Genomic DNA, 17,701 nt, shown 5'->3' on the forward strand with positions numbered 1-17,701 from the left:
CGCTGCTGAACCCCCCTGGGGAGCGCCGCACTGCTGAACCCCCCCGCCGCCACAAACACCTCCCGCCGAGCGATGTGGAGCCAAACACCCCCACCACAGAGCTGTGCTGCCGAACAGGCCCCCCCATGGAGCGCCGCTGCTGAATCCCACCCCCCAGCGCCCCCCGTGCGCCCAGGCGCCGAAACAAAAACAACCCACCCCACCCTCAGCGCCCCCCAACCAACCCCCCCCCCCCAAAAAAAACCTGAGTGTCCCCCGCCACCCCAAGATTGGCCGCCCCTTACCAAGTGCCACCCCAGGCACGTGCTTGGTCGGCTGGTGCCTGGAGCCGGCCCTGCTCCTGACCAGGGTTTTTCCTGGCTGCACAATTACCTGACTATTCTGTGTTATTCCCAGCAAGCTCTAAAAGGCCTGTAAATGCCCCCAGTCATAAATTACCACACAGCCATTTCTTAGCAGGCATATTTATTGTTCAGGTGAAAGCATTACAGAGGAAACATCTTAAAACAATAAAAGAACCTACACAGATGCTAATGAGCCAACCAGCAATCACCCCAACTCCAGGGTCTGGTATCAATCAGTCCTTCAAATTCCATCTAGGGGTTTTTCTGTGGTAACAAGTTCATAGCCGCTTTAGCTCAGAACAAGAACCTGCATGCATAGGTCAGTCTTTCCTTTATACAGTGTGGGCTTTTGATCTTCAGATTCTGGGAAGAGGTAATCATCAGATAATGGTCATTTCCTCAGGGAGTAGCTTCAAAAGGTTGGGGTTTTGCACAACCAGAGGAGGAAATTTGCAGTCACCTCCCCCTAGAGATTCCCGAGGCAAATCACTTGACACTGTTTGTTCATAAGTCTATTCTTTCCTGGCCCATTGTTCAGTACAGTCCTCTGAAGTTCATAATACTTCCCAAGGCTCAGAATAATCCATCACCTTTCCATGTAATGCAATGGATGCTAAAGAGACTTAAACATAATGTAATCATTTTTTCAGGATATTGCAGGAAATTGCCACATCTACACCTATGTAGGAGCAGGACAATGCTGTGATTGGGGAGCTGCCCATCACATCATTAAGGAGGAAGAGAAGGAGGGATAGAACAGGAAGAACTGTGCTTGGGCTCAGTTGCTTACAAACCTCAAACTCCCAGAAGGGGTGAGATCAGACAAGGATCTTTTTTTATTAAAACTCTTGAGTGCTTTTAAGAGTAAAATGAGTCTGGTTAATAAACCCCTCTGCCTGGCCTTGCTTTCCTGCCATGCTGTCCCTGACGGGTTTAATTAGAAGCTCAGAGTGATCATGGTGGGATAGAACTCTTGGTGAGTGCATGTAAGCAAGTAGGGTAGCTCAGGGGGTCTGGGACACTGATTCCAGAATCAGGAGGCAACAGGATACCAGGGGTCTGAACATGGGAGCGTGGAACAGGGACAGTGACCAGACTCCACCCAGACCCAGTTAACTTTAAAAGCACATGGGATCCATTGACCCATAACCTGGGGTAGCCAGAAGGATCTCATGGTTAATTTTGGAAGCATGCTTACTTTCCATATTTCTGTCTCCACAGAATGTTGGTGAGCAATTTCAACAATAATTTCACCCAATAACAAATCAGGCTTAATCATGCTGGAAACATATTGCATCCATTCATATTTGTAGGTGTCAAACAAGGACCTCTTCCATTGTTTTAAAAGATGCGTTAATACCCGAACATTCCCAGGTATTACCCAAAACATTTTGTGTTCAAGTGATGCTAAACTAAGAATTTGCATCTCAGTACATCCTATGGCCAAGTCAGTTTTATTTCCTAATTCTATTTGTTGTTTATACAGCAGCCAAGAGATTTTAACATTTGGCGGTCCACTATGGAGTAAGGGACTATCCAGTTTGATTCCAGTGAATGACCCCTTTTTCCCATTTTAAGGTACATGATTTGGTCCCCTGTTTCCCACCAGGTGCCTTTGTGGGCCTTTGTTTCTGAATTTTGTTGTTCATGTGTTCGATTGCATGATTAACCCTATACTGGAGGGTGGTTTTATCTTCTTGCACCTGTTTGAGCCATTGAAAATAATCATGCTGGGTTATATTAGAGCTCTTTTCTTCACCCTGTACCAGGTAACTAGGATCAATCATTTGGCACATTGGATGTCGAAACAGAATTAGAAAGGCTTGAATTTTTGTCAGTATATTACTGCTCTGGATGACAGTTAAAATCATGGGCAGTTTATCTGGCCAGTCTTTTCCTCTGTGATTTACTACCTTATGGAGCAATTCCTTAATAGTGAGGTTCATTCGCTCTACTTGGCCTGAGGACTGAGGCCAGTATGGTATATGGAGCTTTTGTTTAATTCCCAAACGGCTCCCCCATTGTCAGAATCTATTATTTCGGGTGTGCCATATGTACATACTACCTCATTAAAGAACTTTTTGGCCACCACCCTGGTGCTGTTATTTTTACTGGGAAATGCTTCCACCCATCCTGAAACGGAATCAATTATTACCAATAAGTACTGGAATCCTTCTTTACTTCTTGGCAATTTATCAGTAAAATCAATTTGAACCCTGTGCCACGGCCCAAGCCTTTGTTGTTGCATCATGGATTGCCAGTGCGGAGGACGAGCCTTGTCCTGAAAGCACCGCACACAATTTTGCATCCATGTTTTAACATCATCTTCCATACACTCCCATTCTGCTACTTTCTTTAGCCTTCTTAAACTCCCTTCCACTCCTTCATGCATAAACTGATGGGCTCCATTAAGTAACTCCTGTCTTTCTATTTTTCCTGGAACTCAGTTAGGGCAGTCTGCAGTGCCATTTGTTGGCTCAGTTGTGTCAGCACAGATGTTCCCTTTCTGACCTCTGGTTACAACTGCTATGTCATGCTGTCAGGCTATTGTATCTACCCTGTTACTCCAGGTGGCCTCCATACCCGTTCCTTTACTGTGTGCCCTTACATGTCGCACCTTTAATGGTTTAGGGTTCTTTGTTACCCAGTGGTAAATCCTTTTCCATTCCTCTGAATATGCAATATCCTTTCCATCTGCTGCTTTCCACCCGTTCCTATACCAATCATGCATCCATAACTGTATCCCCTTCACACAAAAATAACTGTCAGCATAAATATACACAGACCATGGGGAATTGTCATATTCCCTTAAAACCTGATAAACTGTGTGGAGCTTGGCATGCTGAGCCGATCCATGGTCTAAATGTCCCTGAATGACTTCCTCTTCTAAGTTAATGGCAACATTAACATATACACGCTCCCGTGAATAAACCAGATATGCTTTTCTTGACCCACACATGGTATCTAATTCTGCCAGTAGGGATACCTCTACCAAGACAATTCTTTGCTCCAGAGTGACCTCTGGACATTCATGTGGGTTCCCTTTTTCAATTAGGGCATGTGTTAGCATATCCGGCTTGGACACTGGTCACCCCTCTGTTAACTAAAATAAGCGTCCGTTCAGCCATTCAGGTGTTTGAGACTTTACCTCCCATCAGTCTCCCTGACAATATGTACTTGAGAGGAGTATGGGTGCTTTGGACCGTTCCTGTGAGGGGCTCAAAAGATTGTACTGCCCAGATGGCTACTAGACACTCACATTCACAGGGGTCAAAATTAATTTCTGCTCCTTGTAATTTCCTGGATTCATATGCTAACGGCACTAGGTTTCCCTCTTCATTGTTTTGTAATACTGTGGCAGTCAAGGCCATGTTATTAGGCACCAAACAAATAATAAAAGGCTGTGATTCATCAGGGAAATGCAGGGCTGGGGCAGAGAGAGCCTTCTGGTTTAGCAGGGTTAAAGTGGAGTCCCGCTCTTTTCCCCATTCCTATTTTGTCTTTTTCTTTAGCAGTTTTCACAATGGGTTAGTTATTTCACCATATTTATAAATGTGTGGTCTAAGAAAATTGAATCCTCTTAGCAGAACTCTTAAAGAGTGGGCATCGGTAGGGGCCGGCATTTCTACCAGTGCCCTTACCTTCCTCTGATCAACCTGTCTCCCTTCTTGTCCAACGACTATGCTCAGGTATGTAACTTGAGGTAGCACCAACTGAGCCTTGTCTAAGGCTACTTTGAACCCCGTTTCCTGAATTAATGCCAACACTTTTTTCATTAGTATTTGAGTTTGTGCCTCAGTTTCCCCAAATATCAAAATATCATCTACATATGAAAACACAAAAGGCCTTTCTTGTGGACTCAACTGGTCTAGCATATGCACAACATGTCTATGGGCAATAGCTGGGCTGTTGTGATATTCCTGGGGCAACTGACAAAATGTCCATTATTGCTCCTTTATTGTAAAGGCAAACCGATCTTGTGAGTCTGATGTAGGGGTATGGCAAAGAAACAGTTGGCCAAATCAGTAACTGAGAAGTTTTTAGATGTGGCTTGCACTTTTTCTATGACCTGTGTCAGATCAGCCACAATAGGGGCCATAGGAATGGTGCCCTTTTTGATTCTTCTATAATCAATTGATAAACGCTAGGCTTGGCCGTCTGCCTTTAGCCAGTGATGAGCTGCCAAAAACTTAACAACCAGTTCCCTCCTCAACCCACGAGGGGGTCGTGGCCCGCCCCCTGGGACTCCTGCCCCATCCACTCCCACACGTTCCTTGATGCCCCCCCCAGGACCCCTGCCCCATCCACCCCTCCCTGTCCCCTGATCACCCCTGGAACTCCTGCCCCATTCAACCACCCCTTCTCTCTGTCCCCTGACTTCCCCAGGAACCCCTGCCCCTGACTGCCTCCCACCGCCACATCCAACCCCTGCTCCTTCCTGACTGCCCCTCCGGGACCCTTGCCCCCATTCAATCCCCCTGTTCCCTGCCCTCTGACCGCCCCAACCCCTATCCACCCCCCCAAACTCCCCAGTCCTCTGTCCAACACCCCCTCCATGCTCCTTGCCCCCTTACCGCACTGCCTGGAAATGGCTGGCGGCGCTACAGCTGCGCCGCTCGCTGGATCTGGGCTGCACCGTGAACAGCTGATTCACGGGAAGCAGGGGGAGGGGAGGAGAAGCGGGGTTGAGCGTTTAGGGAGGAGGCGGAGCAGAGGTGAGCTGGGGCCGGGGGTGGGGCGGGGAGCTGCCAGAGCTTTACCGGTTGTTAAATTTAAAAGCCCGCGGGACAACTGGTTCTAAAAGGGCTTCTAAATATAACAACCGGTTCCCGCGAACCGGCTCCAGCTCACCACTGCCTTTAGCATTGGCCAGACAGGGCAGTTAAAGGGTGAATTTGTTTTTTGAATGACCCCTTGTTCTAATTCCTGGGTGGTTTGGGCCCCGGCCTCCCTCAGGTAAGAGTATTGTTTTTGTGAAGGCAAAAATTCCCCAACAATCTTAACACAAGCATTAATTTTATCGCAATCTGTTTTCTTTAGAGTCCATACTGAGGGGAATTTTAAGTGCCACTTTTCAGCTTGTTGAGCGCTAAGTGCAGCTACTGGTCTATCTCTCCCTTTTGTTCATATAACATCCTGCCCATTTTTTCCTGAATGGGGTGGAGGAATTTCTAACTTCCAAAGAGTTCCGCTAGGTATATTAATCACCACATTGTTTTTCAACAACCAGTCAGATCCCAGAATAATTTCATCAACCATATCGGGAGTCTGGATCAAATCCTCTATTGTTAAAAACCCTTGTACCGAAAAGGGGACTTGGGTCCATTCCCACCTGAGATTAGGTTTCCCTTGAAAGGATTTCAAAGCTACCTGTTTTAATCTTTTCCTGCTTTGGGGGTTGTTTTGATTAAGCATACAGCGACTCCTGTATCTATTAAAGCTAGTGTAGGGTTATATCCACCCTGCTGAATGTACACACATGGCCGTCCCCCAGGATCCCAGGATCCCTTACCTATGAACCTCCACCTCTGTGCTGCTACTGGTGGTGGGGGTTCCTCATTCAGTGGGCCCCTCTATTCTTGCTCCGGAAAAGAGCATGGGTCCGGGAAGCATTGCATTGAAGAAGAAAAGGGTGATGAGCTAGCAGTTATGCTAGACACCTCCGTTGGTGGGGTTTGCAACCTCATGGCCTCCCTGACTAGTTCTAGTTTGGGAGCCCCATTCCACTGTTCTCAGTTTGCCACAGGCTATCTGGCAAACCTCATTTTCCATGTTCCCACTTCCCTCCTTTGATTGCTGGGAGGAGGCTGTCTGATATTGCCAGAGGTCTGGGTATAACCGATCTCCTTGTTGCCCCCGATTTCCCCATCCATGGGAGTGGCCTCTAGTATATCCTCCTTGGGATCCCCTGATTCCCTTTGTGCCGCTTTCATTGGTGTATGTAACTGCTGGTTCTAATGCAGCTACATAGGCAGCCCTTTCTTTTTTTATAGTGGGCTGTGGTCCAGAATGGGTAGTAATCTGTTGGACCAAACCTCTTAGTTCCCCTAGGGTAGCTGGGCGACCCTCTTGCCAAATTCCAAGTCTTCCAGAGTAGTAGGGGGTTAGGGAAGCAGCACAGTCTCTGACGGATTCTATGCTGAATGCCACTGTATCCAGTGCTGTGGCCTTGTCCAATGCTGTTAAGCCAGCCATTATCTGCATCAGACCCCATCGGGTTAAATAATTCTCGGGGTATTTATTGGGCTTTTGGGTTGTGGCTACGGCTTGTGCTATAAAATTGTGCCTGCCTATTTGCTCCCCAAAAAGTCCCATTAAAGGCAATATGCTGTTGTTCTCATCGACTCTAATCCTATCTAGGACCCACCGAATATCTGAAGCCATGCAGACACCCATCAGCTGTGGATTTCAATGGCATTGAGCTCTTCCCTTATTGCAAGCAAAAATGCATTCGAACACCATCTGGAGAAATAGTCTTTTTTGGGGGTCCCAAACTATCAGCCATGGCTTTTAAATCAGTGGCTGATACAGGGACAGTGGCACTTCCCCCACTCTGTGGGTGTTGTGACTGTAGTTTGTTGTATTGCTGCAATAGGGTTTTGTTCAATAGGTTCCAATCCCTGGAGCTCATCCTGCATATCTCCATTCCAAGATTCACTAGGGTCGCATTTTCCCTCCCATTCGGGTATCTCGCCATATTGGGCTTGATCCCATTCTCCTGCCGTCACAACCACTACTTGGTGGGTTGAAAACCCATTTTGTTTTGAGACATTTAACAATAAATTTACAGCGGTTGTGATTGGCAGGAGATCTAACTTGTTCTAAAGTTAATTTCTTTACCATTCCCTGTAAAACCTGATTCTCTTTTTGTATTTTATCTTTTTCCTCTATCCGTTCAGATAATCTCTTCTCTTTTATTTTAACTTCTTTTAGAGTATCTTTGAGAATGTCTAACTGGCTTTGGAACCCAGTGGCCAGTATTTCCCATTTAACAGTTTCTCGTTCAGATACACCAAGTTTCTCATGCATTGCGGCGTTTCCCTCTCGGCAGGTAGCCAAGAGAAGGAATGCCACATTGCATGCTTCTGACAATACCCAAATTGCAGCCGAATCTCTTTTTATCGGGGTCGATGGCCTGTAAACCAACGGATATATTGCGAATCTATCCTCCAAATCAGTTATAGTATGCACATCGGCTAAAGCTTGTTCAGTCCATGGGCTGTGCCCAAACTTTTGCAAAATTGTCTTAAAAGGAGTCATTTCCTATATGAATGGCAATTTCTTCTGTGCCCACGCTCGTGCTGGAACTTACAAAGCACAAAAAATCTATATCCACTAAAAACTCTGCCGGACAGAGCAGGAGGAGGGAACGCAAAGTCCCCTACCTTTTGGGTTCAATCCTGCTATGACTGAGGGTATATTCACCTATGCAATTTTTCCCCAACAGAAGGGTAGGAGCGAGGACTCTAATCCTCCCCCTTAGGCCCCAGTATCTCTACGACTGGGGGTGTATATTCCTAGACAGTTTGTACAAACAGTTTACACATATATCTTATCTGTATAATTTTCCCTAAGAGACGGATCAGAGCGAGGACTCTAATCCTCCCCCTATTGCCCAGCACCTCTATGACCGGGGGTGTGCACAACTGAATGGTCGATCGTATGGTATACCTTTTAGCAGTATTTAGCAGTATTTTCTACCATCAAAGTGTATGTCTTTCCCCTTTCACTATTCTCCACCAGAAATGTTATGCTTCTAAGAAGCACACAGGATCTTTTTCAGTGGAAAAGGCAATACACCAAGTTTACTGAAGATACAACAATTAGCATATGCATTCAATCACACACACACACAAAAGGAAAAAAGGAGAGTAGCAAAATACGGATTCTAGATTTCTGAAAAGCAGACTTTGACTCCCTTAGGGATCTGATGGGCAGGATCCCCTGGGAGGCTAATATGAGGGGGAAAGGAGCCCAGGAGAGCTGGCTGCATTTTAAACAAGCCTTATTGCGAGCCCAGGAACAAACCATTCCAATGTGCAAAAAGAATAGCAAATATGGCGGATGACCAGCTTGGCTTAACAGTGAAATCTTCAGTGAGCTTAAACACAAAAAGAAAGCTTACAAGAAGTGGAAACTTGGACAGATGACTAGTGAGGAGTATAAAAATATTGCTCGAGTATGCAGGGGTGTAATCAGGAAGGCCAAAACACAGTTGGAGTTGCAGCTAGCAAGGGATGTGAAGGGTAACAAGAAGGGTTTCTACAGGTATGTTGGCAACAAGAAAAAAGTCAGGGAAAGTGTGGTACCCTTACTGAATGGGGGAGGCAACCTAGTGACAGAGGATGTGGAAAAAGCAGAGGTACTCAATGCTTTTTTTGCTTCGGCCTTCACAGGCAAGGTCAGCTCCCACACTGCTTTCCTGGGCAACACAGTATGGGAAGGAGGTGAGCAGCCCTCAGTGGTGAAAGAAGAGGTTAAGGACCATTTAGAAAAGCTGGAGAAGAATAAGTCCATCAGTCCAGATCTAATGTATCCGAGGGTGCTGAGAGAATTGGCTGATGTGATTGCAGAGCCATTGGCCATTATCTTTGAAAACTCATGGTGATCGTGAGAGATCCCAGACTATTTGAAAAAGGCAAATATAGTGCTCGTCTTTAAAAAAAGGGAAGAAGGAGAACCCGGGGAGCTACAGACTAGTCAGCCTCACCTCAGTCCCTGGAAAAATCATGAAGCAGGTCCTCAAGGAAAGCATTTGGAGGAGAGGAAGGTGATTAGGAACAGTCAACATGGATTCACCAAGGGCAAGTCATGCCTCACGAACCTGATTGCCTGATTGCAGTGGATGTGATATATCTGGACTTTAGCAAAGCTTTTGATGCGGTCTCCCACAGTATTCTTGTCAGCAAGTAAAAAAAGTATGGATTGGATGAATGGACTATAAGGTGGATAGAAAGCTGGCTAGATTGTCGGACTCAATGGTTAGTGATCAACGCTCAATGTCTAGTTGGCAGCCAGTATCAAGCGAATCTGGAGCCAGTTTTCTTCAACAACTTTAATAATATCTGGATCAGTGACAGCTCCAGGCACCAGCGCAGCAAGCACATGACTGGGGTGGCAAGTCATGGGGGGCGCCTTGCCAGTCTCTGTGAGGGCGGCAGTCAGGCAGCCTTTGGCGGCATGTCTGCGAGAGGTCCGCCGGTGCCACAGATTCGGCGGTACGGGACTTGTGGACCTCCTGCAGGCATGCTGCCAAAGGCATCCTGCCTGACGTGCTTGGGGTGGCAAAAAAGGTAGAGCCGCCCCTCATCTGGATGATGGGATAGATTGGACCCTCAGGAAGTTCGCAGATGACACTAATCTGCGGGGAGGGGTAGATGCACAGGAGGGTAAGGATAGGTTCCAGAGTGACCTAGACAAATTGGAGGACTGGGCCAAAAGAAATCTGATGAGGTTCAACAAGGACAAGTGCACACAGGATGGAAGAATCCCATTCACCGCTACAGGCTGGTTACCGACTGGCTAAGCAGCAGTTCTGGAGAAAAGGACCTGGGGATTACAGTGGATGAGAAGCTGGATATGAGTCAGCAGTGTACCCTTGTTGCCAAGAAGGCAAACGGCATATTGGGCTGCATTAGTAGGAGCATTGCCAGCAGATCGAGGGAAGTGATTATTCCCCTCTATTCGGCACTGGTGAGGTCACATCTGCAGTATTGCGTCCAGTTTGGGGCCCCCCAGTACAGAAAGGATGTGAACAAATTGGAGAGAGTCCAGCGGAGGGCAACAAAAATTATCAGGGGGCTGGGGCACATGAGTTACTAGGAAAGGCTGAAGGAACTGGGCTTGTTTAATCTGCAGAAGAGAAGAGTGAGGGGGGATTTGATAGAAGCCTTCAACTACCTAAAGGGGCATTCCAAAGAGGATGGAGCTCAGCTGTTCTCAGTGGTGGCAGATGACAGAACAAGAGCAATTGTCTCAAATCACAGTGGGGGAGGTCTAGGTTGGATATTAGTAAACACTATTTCACTAGGAGCGTGGTGAAGAACAGGAATGGGTTACCTAGGGAGGTGGTGGAATCTCTATCCATAGAGGTTTTTAAGGCCCGGCTTGACAAAGCACTGGCTGGGATGATTTAGTTGGTGTTGGTCCTGCTTTGAGTAGGGGGTTGGACTAGATGATCTCCTGAGGTCTCTTCCAACCCTAGTCTTCTATGATTCTATGACAAATACACACACACATTGTCCTGCCAGTCGATGTTATAGTTACCAGTCCAGAGTCCAATCAATCTAGTGGCCAGCTAGGTTGATCACAGGTAGGTAGGAGCAGGGTTCTGTCGGTCATAACATGATGTTCCGGGGATGTCTTGGCAGGATGAACCCAAATTTTCATGGCAAGGCACCATGTTTATATAGCGATTTTCCTTCATTGGGACCAATGAGTTTTGCACTGTCATGCTGTAATCAATTGTTGTTTGACGAGTGCTTGTTTTCCTAAATTGTCCTTCTCATTCTTTATCTTGTTCTTTCATCAAGTCTCTCAGAGAGTTTCCCCATGCTGGTTTTGATCACAGCTATCTTGTCCCCATTGATAAGTGCCTGTCTCATTTTTAGAGTCGTCAATCTGGCCTCTTCAGACATTTTAACAGGGGTGTGTTGTAATCTTCTGGTGCCCTTGCGTCTGTCCTCGGTTCCTCCCTAGAACATCTGGTTAGGTGACGGCCTTCACACTTATCTTCTAACACACACTTTCCTCATTCACACACAAAACAGAATTGATTTACACAGAACATTTGAACAGGAACATCAAGTTGCAATGCAAAACAAAAATAATCATTACATTCTTTTACTTATTTTAAAATGCTAAAACCTACAACAAAGTGGTGACCCTAAAAGGTCTGTTACTGCCTTGAAATCATCCCAGACACAGATTCTGGCTGATGCATCTCAACCAATGGCCCATTAGGCCATTCCTTTCTGCTCTTCAAAAAGTGTGGCTGGCAGGATATGGTTAAATCATACACCAATACATTTAATGCACACTTAATGCACACTACATTATTATTCTTTATCCTTCATTCTAAATTATACAAAATACAAAAATAAAATCCTTCTACTACAGTTATGCCTATTTGTAACACACAGGTTACCATTCAGGGTCATACTTGGCCAAGTTATAACACAGGGCTCTTTAACAGAGAAACGGATAGCAAGAATCAATGGCAGGAAACTAAAGCCACCATAATTCAAATGAGAAATAAAGCACACATTTTTAACAATGAGAGTGATTAACTGATGGAACAATTTTCCAGGGAAGTGGTGGATTCTCTTCATGGCATCAAATTCAGTCTGGAGGACTTTCTGAAAGATGCTTTATCCAAATACAAGTTATTGGGCTTAATACAAGTGTTACTGAGTGAAATTATCATGCCTGTGATAGCAAGAGCTCAAACTAGATGTTTTAATTGTCCCTTCTGGCTTTAAACTCTATGAGTGAATATTTGATGAAGTTAGAAAAACATTACTTATTAGAAGAATTGTTAGAGATGTACATTCTGTTCAGTGAGGTACAAGAAGGACTCATACTGTGGGGCTGAGCAGATGTCCAAGAAGAGATGGCTTTTCAAAGAAAGTATTGAAGAAAGGCAATGTCTTCCCCGCCCCTCAGAAAATCCACTTTGCGTAATTGAGAAAATGGGTCTCCATAAGTGTGATGACACCATAACTCTGGATCACATCTATGGTCTTGATCCAACAGTTGATCTGTTTATTTTTGAGTACATGACTGGTCCAGAGAAGTCAAGGAGTTGCCTCATATGTTAAACATGTGTTTAAGTGGTTGGCTGGAACAGGATCTATGCAAGTGAAAAGTTTTTACCCTCATAATTGCCAGTCCTGAAATATCTCTCTTTAATCTGAAACTCAATTTGGTTTTTCCTTCCTATATAGGATTACCATGTTGTGATAAATGAAGGGGTGGAGGTAGCTCCCTTTTATGGACACCCAGCCAGCAAATAGCTATACAATTCCTCTTAGTAGCTGTTCTCTAATTGCTCTACCTTTAAAGGGTTAAAATATCTCACTGCTATGCCTAGGTAAAAAGCCAATGGGATGGCTAAAACTTTTTAAAATTGAGAAAAGACTCCCCTTTTATCTGTCTGTTGTTCTCTTGGGAGAGGTGGACAGGGAGAGCTATGCTGTAAGAATCTTGGGCCAGATATGAAAAAATCATCAGTATCATACCTAGAAAATACTCATTTAAAACCCCAGATATGTAGGTAGATCAAGAAATATCTAGGGAGACACAATTAGGTTTATCACTTTTTTATTTCTTTATGACTTGTGGATTCCTCTGTGCTAATCCCAGGTGTTTTTGTTTTGCTTGTAACCTTTAATCTCGACATCAAGAAAGCTATTCTTGGTGCTTAATCCTTCTAGTTTTTTTTTTTTTTTTAAATCTAGCAATAGCCTGAGTTTCTTTCTTTCTTTCTTTCTTTCTTTCTTTCTTTCTTTCTTTCTTTCTTTCTTTCTTCTAAATCAAGGATGATATTCAATAAGAGTTAAGTGATCAATTCATTTATACTCTTTTGAAAGTTAAGCCACATTTAATTTATGTGCTGTATTATATTTGTTGTCATTTGGCTAAATGTGCTTTACAGAAATACACATTTCCACAACTCTGTTTATGTATCTTGAACCATATTCTGATCTCAATTTGACCAAAAATCTAGTGTAAATTCACATACATCATTGCAGTTCTTTTGAATTGAGCTGTTCTCGAGTCTAAAGTCAATGGAGTTACAACGTTGTGACATTTTTGGGAGGGGTAGAAGACTCACATCCTTCTGTTTGTGCCCTCAAAAGTTTGCAATTGACTTTGGCATGTGATGCAAAGCGTGACAACATATTTTACAAAATACTCTAATATGATATATGCAAAATTACTCTAACACGATCTCATAATTAGTTAGATTTGTTGGCCCTGATACTCTTCTTTTTTCACCATTTTTACAATTGAGTAACTCTATTGACTTTAAAGGAGATACTCCTGATTTCCTCCAGGAGGAGTGAGAGGAAAATCAGCAAAAGCAGTAAAGCAGTAATAAGACTAGAGACATCTAAAGACAATGGAGGGAAACTTAATTGTAATTCAGTAGGGATTGCTTGTGAAATCATGCTAATAGTATTCCTAATAATGAAGCAACATTTGTCTATTGACACATAGATTATCATAAAAATAAAATATGGGAGTCTTGATTCCCCCCTCATTGTCACTAGTTGTATACCAGTGCATCTCCAATAAGGGGAGAATTAGTCCCATTTATTGCAATGACATTATGTCTGATTTACACCAGAGTGAGTTAAAAGGAAATCAAGTCCTATCTTTTGTGCATCTTGATTCCGCCTACTTATTCCACTTCCATACTTATGTGAAATTTTGTATTGTATACATTGTATGTTATATATACTGAAAATGTCCTAGATTGCAACAGATGAATTAGTGTAGAAAGTGGAATCTTGGTTACCAATAAGACTACTGGTGAAAGAATGATGTTTTGAGATCATACTGTGAACACCTAACACTCATAGTTTAAGTGTAACCCTTCTGCCCATCTGAGTTGGCAACAACAAGGGCCAGGTTCAGTATCTAGGAGTTCCGTTTCAATAATGCAATGCAAAACTGGCTCGAGCCCCTACCCAGTGACCTGGGACAATTACGTACCACTCCCCGGACACCTCTAAGAGGCAATACTTCCCCTCTTGCAAGCACGGAGTTTGAGTGTAGCAAATCCTTTTAATAAAGGAGGGAAACAATGTGGCATTATGTTGGGGAAACACCACAAACAGGATTCATAACACAAACCATGAGCAAAAGACCCACCCCAAGTAAGTTTGGCAGTATCCTTTCCCTCTCAGGGTCTTAAGTCCAACAACACAAAAGATCACCCCAAAGTCCCAAAAGTCCAACACCCCAACGTCTCTTGAGTCCAGCAACCCAAAAATCACCTAAAAGTCCAACAATCCAAAAGTCTCTGTCCCTGGTCAGTGCAGCCCCAAGGTTCAAAAGTTTATCTGCAGAGTCTTCCCCACCCCCCCCCAAACCTGGGTGGAAATGGGGTGGGGAAGGGGTGCACGGGGTGTTAAGGGGCACCTTACATGGTCCGAGGCCAACTGCCCTGCCTCTCCATGGGGTCTGCTGCAGCCTTCACCACGAGCCGCTCCACTCCACCAGCCGCTCCGCTGCTCCAGCCGTCCCGCAAACTGCTCCACTCCACTCCACTTGCTGTCCCATGAGCCGCACCAACCATCCCGCAAACTGCTCTGCTCTGCCAGCAGCTTAGCAATAAATCTTCAGGCTCCCAAACTAGTTAATACAGCCCTCAGTCATCTCAACTGTTAGCAATTTCAGCTTGTAGTAGGGGAGCCCCAGCGCTGGTGCACCATTGGCCCAAAGTGAATTCAGCATAGCAGCCTGTAACTAGACTCTTAATGGAATCAAAATTAGCTCTGCTATTTAACAGTGGAGAGAGGAGATCATGGAATTGGTGTTTCAGGCCCTCAAAAGGGGCTCATACAATCAGGTACAAATACCTGTCCCCAGCCTTTCTCCATTCACTGGGAATTGGAACCCTTGTCCCTTGTCTAGCGAGTGCTACTTAGTTGATGGTGAGACCCTCTGTCATAAAACAGTTTCATTGTCCTTGAATCACATAATCAGGGTAACAACACTTTATTCCTCCTGCCCCAATAACAGAGAAAATGGGGATCCCACAGTAGCCAAAGTGACCATTTTGGGCTGCTTTGGGCTCATGCTAGGTGGGGTGCCTATGCAAACAAGATCAGCCCCGGAAGTTCTTTTCCACACTTGCCACAATTCACCACCAGATGTCAGGGTAGAGCTCATCCTGACTCTGCTTACATAAGTAAATAGTCCAACTGACTTTACGTGCCTCTACTTGAGAACACCAGGGTGTTATTTTCCCCCTTTTACAGTCAAATGTCAGGAGAATATATATTCAGTAGCAGAGGCACTTTATTGTGCTAATATATTTTAATGTAGCTCAGTTTGTTTATATGTTGTGTGAAATATCTAGAGCATCATGAAAGATCTATCTATCTATCTATCCCCATACATCCCCCCTCCCCAATTGGTCCATTTAGATGCTTCAGTTGCCATATTGCTGTAGTTTCTGATTCAATACCAGACCAAAACTTGAATCTTTGTTTCTATAGAAGGAACACTCAAGCAATGGAACCACACAACAGTGACCGAATTCATCATGCAGGGGATCTTTGACCATCCTCACCACTAGGGGCTGTTCTTTGAGCTATTCCTATGCCTTTATACAGCTGTCTTCATGGGCAATTTCCTGATCATTGTGGTTATTGTCATCCACCCACCTCTGCACACTCCCATGTACTTCTTCATCACCAATTTAGCCCTGGTTGATATTTTGTGCACTTCCTCGGTTGTACCTAAAATGCTGGAAAACCTGATGCAGGAGAAGAAAACCATCTTCTTTGGAGGCTGCATCACCCAGCTCTTTGTCTTTACATTGTCATTGGTGACGGAGCTTCTGCTGCTCACTGTCATGTCATATGATTGGTATGTAGCCATTTGCCACCCTTTGCATTATGTAAAACTCATGTGCAAGGAAATTTGTATCCATTTAGCAGTCAGTGTCTGGACTGTTGGTACCATCAGTTTATTCCTTAACATATTGCTTGTGCTGCACCTGGATTTTTGCAGACCCAATTTAATCTAGCATTTCTTCTGTCCTGCAGCTCCACCTACCTCAATGGAATCAGGATGTTCATGGCTGATATCTTCCTGGCCATGGAGAACTTCCTACTGACCACCGTGTCCTATAGCTTCATTATCATCACCATCCTGAAAATTCAGAGCTCCAAAGGGAAGCAGAGAACCTTCTCCACCTGCTCCTCCCACTTGCTTGTGTTCACCTTGTACTACTCCACCATCATCTACATCTACATCCTGCCCACCTCCAGTTACTCATTGGATAAAGACAAGATGGTGGCCACAATTTACACACTAGTCACTCTCACCCTGAACCCTCTGATCTATAGTCTGCACAATAAAGAGGTCAAAGTGGCCATGAGGAAAATCTTTCTATTCACCAACAAATAGCAATTTTTCCAAGAGTGAACTTAATTCTCAGCTGCCTTGTCCCTTCTAGGGCAGGTCCAAAGGTCATATAAATTGTTGTAGAACTATGGACTTCAGTAGACTTTAATTTGCACTATGATCCATTCACTACAATGGAACTACAATGATTTACATCAGTTACAATGTGTTGCTCTGATTGCAGTGGGGCTATGCTGATTTACACTAGCTGAGGATTGGACCCCATTGACATCAGTGGGGCTATTTTGAGTCACACTAGCTGGACTATTGCACATGGGATAGATTTTTAAAGGTGGCTAGTTACGTACTGGGATTTTCAAAACCACCTAGGCACCTAAAATGCATTGATTTTAATGCATGTTATTTGCCTAGATGCTCCAAAAAAAAACCCTTTAGGTGCCTGTATACCTATAAAAATCTGACCCAAACTGTAGCCTATTACTTCATATGCAGTCTTGCTAAATCAGAATATTCTATTCTATTCATCAATGAGTAAGTATGATAAAATAAAATTGAATATCTCTCTGTTCACTAGTTTCTTGTGACACATTAAAAACCCAAAACTTTTCAGTCACCTATCTGCTGAGATCTGGCAGTCTCCTGGCCATGTTTAATGGACTCAGGTCAGAGATTTTAATAAAGCTATTTCTATCCAAATGCATTTTTATCTAACTCTAAAAATACTTTTCAGTTTTAGAAATTTTGAGTTTTCTTCAAAATACCTGTTGTGCTCATAAGGCAATGTCTCAATCTCAACAATGAATAAGATATCAATCAAACAGTTGTTTACTGTTACATCCACAAACCATTCACTGAGGTCATGGGTTTCACATCCAGTTATTGCTGCTGAGTCGTATCATGATCTCCATCATTGAATATATTTTTAAACTCTTTTATTAAAGTCTCCCCCAAAACCAACATACAGACACAAACAGTTTAGCTCTAATTAAAAAAAAAAGCATTAATTAATGATTTCATGAAAACAATTTCTCTTATTCCCCCTCCTTTTAGCCATATTGTCTTTTCTGTGGAAAACATCTGTTTACAGGGGGGTTTGTTCAGTATTAAAGATGGCCTTAGCTGTCCTTTTGGGGGAGAAAATAGAAAAAAAATAGTTTTGATGGTCATGAGCTCTTGTTGTTGTTGCAGTCCAAACCTAACACAAGAGAAACTTACATCAGAAAAAGAACAGCAAAGATAAAGAATGCCAACTT

The 17,701-nt window shown here is 44.0% G+C and overlaps 1 pseudogene; it reads left to right on the top strand.

Moving 5' to 3' along the window:
- Window positions 1–14,205: 14,205 nt before the first annotated feature.
- LOC101931173 (olfactory receptor 13A1-like) lies at window positions 14,206–16,490 on the top strand (annotated as a pseudogene).
- The last annotated feature ends 1,211 nt before the right edge of the window (window positions 16,491–17,701 follow it).

The sequence above is a fragment of the Chrysemys picta genome, chromosome 13 (genome assembly GCF_011386835.1).
Source record: "Chrysemys picta bellii isolate R12L10 chromosome 13, ASM1138683v2, whole genome shotgun sequence".
Taxonomy (NCBI): domain Eukaryota; kingdom Metazoa; phylum Chordata; order Testudines; family Emydidae; genus Chrysemys; species Chrysemys picta.